General features: G+C 37.8%; 21 pseudogenes; all 21 read right to left on the minus strand.

Moving 5' to 3' along the window:
* Positions 1–54: 54 nt before the first annotated feature.
* LOC148452292 (5S ribosomal RNA) lies at positions 55–173 on the minus strand (annotated as a pseudogene).
* Positions 174–289: 116 nt separating this feature from the next.
* LOC148452293 (5S ribosomal RNA) lies at positions 290–408 on the minus strand (annotated as a pseudogene).
* A 116-nt stretch (positions 409–524) lies between these two features.
* LOC148452294 (5S ribosomal RNA) lies at positions 525–643 on the minus strand (annotated as a pseudogene).
* A 116-nt stretch (positions 644–759) lies between these two features.
* Positions 760–878, minus strand: LOC148452295 (5S ribosomal RNA; annotated as a pseudogene).
* A 116-nt stretch (positions 879–994) lies between these two features.
* On the minus strand, positions 995–1,113 carry LOC148452296 (5S ribosomal RNA; annotated as a pseudogene).
* Positions 1,114–1,229: 116 nt separating this feature from the next.
* LOC148452297 (5S ribosomal RNA) lies at positions 1,230–1,348 on the minus strand (annotated as a pseudogene).
* A 115-nt stretch (positions 1,349–1,463) lies between these two features.
* Positions 1,464–1,582, minus strand: LOC148452298 (5S ribosomal RNA; annotated as a pseudogene).
* A 116-nt stretch (positions 1,583–1,698) lies between these two features.
* On the minus strand, positions 1,699–1,817 carry LOC148452299 (5S ribosomal RNA; annotated as a pseudogene).
* Positions 1,818–1,933: 116 nt separating this feature from the next.
* LOC148452300 (5S ribosomal RNA) lies at positions 1,934–2,052 on the minus strand (annotated as a pseudogene).
* A 116-nt stretch (positions 2,053–2,168) lies between these two features.
* On the minus strand, positions 2,169–2,287 carry LOC148452301 (5S ribosomal RNA; annotated as a pseudogene).
* A 116-nt stretch (positions 2,288–2,403) lies between these two features.
* On the minus strand, positions 2,404–2,522 carry LOC148452302 (5S ribosomal RNA; annotated as a pseudogene).
* Positions 2,523–2,638: 116 nt separating this feature from the next.
* LOC148452303 (5S ribosomal RNA) lies at positions 2,639–2,757 on the minus strand (annotated as a pseudogene).
* Positions 2,758–2,872: 115 nt separating this feature from the next.
* On the minus strand, positions 2,873–2,991 carry LOC148452304 (5S ribosomal RNA; annotated as a pseudogene).
* A 116-nt stretch (positions 2,992–3,107) lies between these two features.
* On the minus strand, positions 3,108–3,226 carry LOC148452305 (5S ribosomal RNA; annotated as a pseudogene).
* A 116-nt stretch (positions 3,227–3,342) lies between these two features.
* LOC148452306 (5S ribosomal RNA) lies at positions 3,343–3,461 on the minus strand (annotated as a pseudogene).
* A 116-nt stretch (positions 3,462–3,577) lies between these two features.
* On the minus strand, positions 3,578–3,696 carry LOC148452307 (5S ribosomal RNA; annotated as a pseudogene).
* Positions 3,697–3,812: 116 nt separating this feature from the next.
* On the minus strand, positions 3,813–3,931 carry LOC148452308 (5S ribosomal RNA; annotated as a pseudogene).
* Positions 3,932–4,047: 116 nt separating this feature from the next.
* LOC148452309 (5S ribosomal RNA) lies at positions 4,048–4,166 on the minus strand (annotated as a pseudogene).
* Positions 4,167–4,282: 116 nt separating this feature from the next.
* On the minus strand, positions 4,283–4,401 carry LOC148452310 (5S ribosomal RNA; annotated as a pseudogene).
* A 351-nt stretch (positions 4,402–4,752) lies between these two features.
* Positions 4,753–4,871, minus strand: LOC148452311 (5S ribosomal RNA; annotated as a pseudogene).
* Positions 4,872–4,986: 115 nt separating this feature from the next.
* LOC148452312 (5S ribosomal RNA) overlaps positions 4,987–5,000 on the minus strand; it is a 119-nt pseudogene continuing 105 nt past the window's right edge.

Here is a 5,000-nt window from a genome sequence, read left to right on the forward strand (position 1 = left end):
TTGAAAAATTAAATGTAAAATGTAATAGAAAAGAATGTTAAGGCAGTATAAAATTAACTACAGCTCCTGGTATTCCCAGGTGGTCTCCCATCCAAGTACTAACCAGGCCGAACACTGCATAGCTTCCAAGATCAGACAAGATTGGGCATGTCCACTGTGGTTTGGCTGTAGGTGCTCAAATACATTAACTTTAGACCTCTATTACTTCTTAACTCAAGGAAATTCATTGATAAGTTGAAAAAATTAAATGTAAAATGTAATAGAAAAGACTGTTATGGCAGTATAAAATTACCTACAGCACCTGGTATTTCCAGGTGGTCTCCCATCCAAGTACTAACCAGGCCCAAAACTGCACAGCTTCCAAGATCAGACGAGATTGGGCATGTCCAGTGTGGTTTGGCTGTAGGTGCTCAAAAACATTAACTTTAGACCTCTTTTACTTCTTAACTCAAGTAAATTCATTGATAAGTTGAAAAAATTAAATGTAAAATGTAATAGAAAAGAATGTTATGGCAGTATAAAATTACCTACAGCACCTGGTATTCCCAGGTGGTCTCCCATCCAAGTACTGACCATGCTCAACACTGCATAGCTTCCAAGATCAAATGACATTGGCCATGTCCAGTGTGGTTTGGCTATAGGTGCTGAAAAATATTAACTTTAGACATCTTTTACTTCTTAATTCAAGTAAATTCATTGCTAAGTTGAAAAAATGTAATGTAAAATGTAATAGAAAAGAATGTAATGGCTATATAAAATTACCTACAGCACCTGGTATTCCCAGGTGGTTTCCCATCCAAGTACTAACCAGGCCCAACACTGCATAGCTTCCAAGATCAGACGAGATTGGGCATGTCCACTGTGGTTTGGCTGTAGGTGCTCAAAAGCATTAAATTTAGACCGCTTTTACTTCTTAACACAAGTAAATTCATTGATAAGTTGAAAAAATTAAATGTAAAATGTAATAGAAAAGAATGTTATGGCAGTATAAAATTACCTACAGCACCTGGGATTCCTAGATAGTCTCCCATCCAAGTACTAACCAGTCCCAACACTGCATAGCTTCCAAGATCAGATGAGATTGGGCATGTCCAGTGTGGTTTGGCTGTAGGTGCACAAAAACATTAACTTTAGACCTGTATTACTTCTTAACTCAAGTAAATTCATTGATAAGTTGAAAAAATTAAATTTAAAATGTAATAGAAAAGAATGTTATGGCAGTATAAAATTACCTACAGCACCTGGTAATCCCACGTGGTCTCCCATCCAAGTACTAACCAGGCCCAACACTGCCTAGCTTCCAAGTTCAGACGAGATTGGGCATGTCCAGTGTGGTTTGGTTGTAGGTGCTCAAAAACATTAACTTTAGACCTCTTTTACTTCTTAACTCAAGTAAATTCAATGATAAGTTGAAAAACGAAATGTAAAATGTAATAGAAAAGAATGTTATGGCAGTATAAAATTACCTACAGCACCTAGTATTCTCAGGTGGTCTCCCATCCAAGTACTAACCAGGCCCAACACTGCATAGCTTCCAAGATCAGACGAGATTGGGCATGTCTAGTGTGGTTTGGCTGTAGGTGCTCAAAACCATTAACTTTAGACCTCTTTTACTTCTTAACTCAAGTAAATTCATAGATAAGTTGAAAAAATGAAATGTAGAATGTAATAGAAAAGAATGTTTTGGCTGTCTAAAATTACCTACAGCACCTGGTATTCCGAGGTGGTCTCCCATCCAAGTACAAACCAGGCCCAACACTGCATAGCTTCCAAGATCAGACGAGATTGGGCATGTCCAGTGTGGTTTGGCTGTAGGTGCTCAAAAGCATTAAATTTAGACCTCTCTTACTTCTTAACTCAAGTAAATTCACTGTTAAGTTGAAAAAATTAAATGTAAAATGTAATAGAAAAGAATGTTCTGGCAGTATAAAATTACCTACAGCTCCTGGTATTCCCAGGTGGTCTCCCATCCAAGTACTTACCAGGCCCAACACTGCATAGCTTCCAAGATCAGACGAGATTGGGCATGTCCACTGTGGTTTGGCTGTAGGTGCTAAAAAGCATTAAATTTAGACCGCTTTTACTTCTTAACACAAGTAAATTCATTGATAAGTTGAAAAAATGAAATGTAGAATGTAATAGAAAAGAATGTTTTGGCTGTCTAAAATTACCTACAGCACCTGGTATTCCCAGGTGGTCTCTCATCCAAGTACAAACCAGGCCCAACACTGCATAGCTTCCAAGACCAGACGAGATTGGGCATGTCCAGTGTGGTTTGGCGGTAGGTGCTCAAAAGCATTAAATTTAGACCTCTATTACTTCTTAACTCAAGTAAATTCATTGTTAAGTTGAAAAAATTAAATGTAAAATGTAATAGAAAAGAATGTTATGGCAGTATAAAATTACCTACAGCACCTGGTATTCCCAGGTGGTCTCCCATCCAAGTACTAACCAGGCCCAACACTGCATAGCTTCCAAGATCAGACGAGATTGGGCATGTCCAGTGTGGTTTGCCTGTAGGTGCTCAAAAACATTAACTTTAGACCTCTATTACTTCTTAACTCAAGTAAATTCATTGATAAGTTGAAAAAATTAAATTTAAAATGTAATAGAAAAGAATGTTATGGCAGTATAAAATTACATACAGCACCTGGTAATCCCAGGTGGTCTCCCATCCAAGTACTAACCAGGCCCAACACTGCCTAGCTTCCGAGTTCAGACGAGATTGGGCATGTCCAGTGTGGTTTGGTTGTAGGTGCTCAAAAACATTAACTTTAGACCTCTTTTACTTCTTAACTCAAGTAAATTCAATGATAAGTTGAAAAACGAAATGTAAAATGTAATAGAAAAGAATGTTATGGCAGTATAAAATTACCTACAGCACCTAGTATTCTCAGGTGGCCTCCCATCGAAGTACTAACCAGGCCCAACACTGCATAGCTTCCAAGATCAGACGAGATTGGGCATGTCTAGTGTGGTTTGGCTGTAGGTGCTCAAAACCATTAACTTTAGACCTCTTTTACTTCTTAACTCAAGTAAATTCATTGATAAGTTGAAAAATTGAAATGTAGAATGTAATAGAAAAGAATGTTTTGGCTGTCTAAAATTACCTACAGCACCTGGTATTCCCAGGTGGTCTCCCATCCAAGTACAAACCAGGCCCAACACTGCATAGTTTCCAAGATCAGACGAGATTGGGCATGTCCAGTGTGGTTTGGCTGTAGGTGCTCAAAAGCATTAAATTTAGACCTCTCTTACTTCTTAACTCAAGTAAATTCACTGTTAAGTTGAAAAAATTAAATGTAAAATGTAATAGAAAAGAATGTTCTGGCAGTATAAAATTACCTACAGCTCCTGGTATTCCCAGGTGGTCTCCCATCCAAGTACTTACCAGGCCCAACACTGCATAGCTTCCAAGATCAGACGAGATTGGGCATGTCCACTGTGGTTTGGCTGTAGGTGCTAAAAAGCATTAAATTTAGACCGCTTTTACTTCTTAACACAAGTAAATTCATTGATAAGTTGAAAAAATGAAATGTAGAATGTAATAGAAAAGAATGTTTTGGCTGTCTAAAATTACCTACAGCACCTGGTATTCCCAGGTGGTCTCTCATCCAAGTACAAACCAGGCCCAACACTGCATAGCTTCCAAGATCAGACGAGATTGGGCATGTCCAGTGTGGTTTGGCTGTAGGTGCTCAAAAGCATTAAATTTAGACCTCTATTACTTCTTAACTCAAGTAAATTCATTGATAAGTTGAAAAAATGAAATGTAGAATGTAATAGAAAAGAATGTTTTGGCTGTCTAAAATTACCTACAGCACCTGGTATTCCCAGGTGGTCTCCCATCCAAGTACAAACCAGGCCCAACACTGCATAGCTTCCAAGATCAGACGAGATTGGGCATGTCCAGTGTGGTTTGGCTGTAGGTGGTCAAAAGCATTAAATTTAGACCTCTATTACTTCTTAACTCAAGTAAATTCATTGTTAAATTGAAAAAATTAAATGTAAATTGTAATAGAAAAGAATGTTCTGGCAGTATAAAATTACCTACAGCTCCTGGTATTCCCAGGTAGTCTCCCATCCAAGTACTTACCAGGCCCAACACTGCATAGCTTCCAAGATCAGACGAGATTGGGCATGTCCACTGTGGTTTGGCTGTAGGTGCTCAAAAGCATTAAATTTAGACCGCTTTTACTTCTTAACACAAGTAAATTCATTGATAAGTTGAAAAAATTAAATGTAAAATGTAATAGAAAAGAATGTTATGGCAGTTTAAAATTACCTACAGCACCTGGGATTCCTAGGTAGTCACCCATCCAAGTACTAACCAGTCCCAACACTGCATAGCTTCCAAGATCAGACGAGATTGGGCATGTCCAGTGTGGTTTGGCTGTAGGTGCTCAAAAACATTAACTTTAGACCTGTATTACTTCTTAACTCAAGTAAATTAATTGATAAGTTGAAAAAATTAAATGTAAAATGTAATAGAAAAGAATGTTATGGGAGTATAAAATTACGTACTGCACCTGGTTTTCCCAGGTGGTCTCCCATCCAAGTACTGACGAGGCCCAACACTGCATAGCTACCAAGATAAGACGAGATTGGGCATGTCCAGTGTGGATTGGCTGTAGGTGCTCAAAAGTATTAACTTTAGACCTCTATTACTTCTTAACTCAAGGAAATTCATTGATAAGTTGAAAAAATTAAATGTAAAATGTAATAGAAAAGAATGTTATGGCAGTATAAAATTACCTACAGCACCTAGTATTCCCAGGTGGTCTCCCATCCAAGTACTAACCAGGCCCAACACTGCATAGATTCCAAGATCAGATGAGATTGGGCATGTCCAGTGTGGTTTGGGTGTAGGTGCTCTAAAACATTAACTTTAGACCTCTTTTACTTCTTAACTCAAGTAAATTCAATGATAAGTTGAAATATTAAATGTAAAATTTAATAGAAAAGAATGTTATGGCAGTATAAAATTACCTACAGCTCCT

This window comes from Taudactylus pleione, unplaced genomic scaffold (assembly GCF_031769625.1).
Source record: "Taudactylus pleione unplaced genomic scaffold, aTauple2 ptg001184l, whole genome shotgun sequence".
NCBI classification, from domain to species: domain Eukaryota; kingdom Metazoa; phylum Chordata; class Amphibia; order Anura; family Myobatrachidae; genus Taudactylus; species Taudactylus pleione.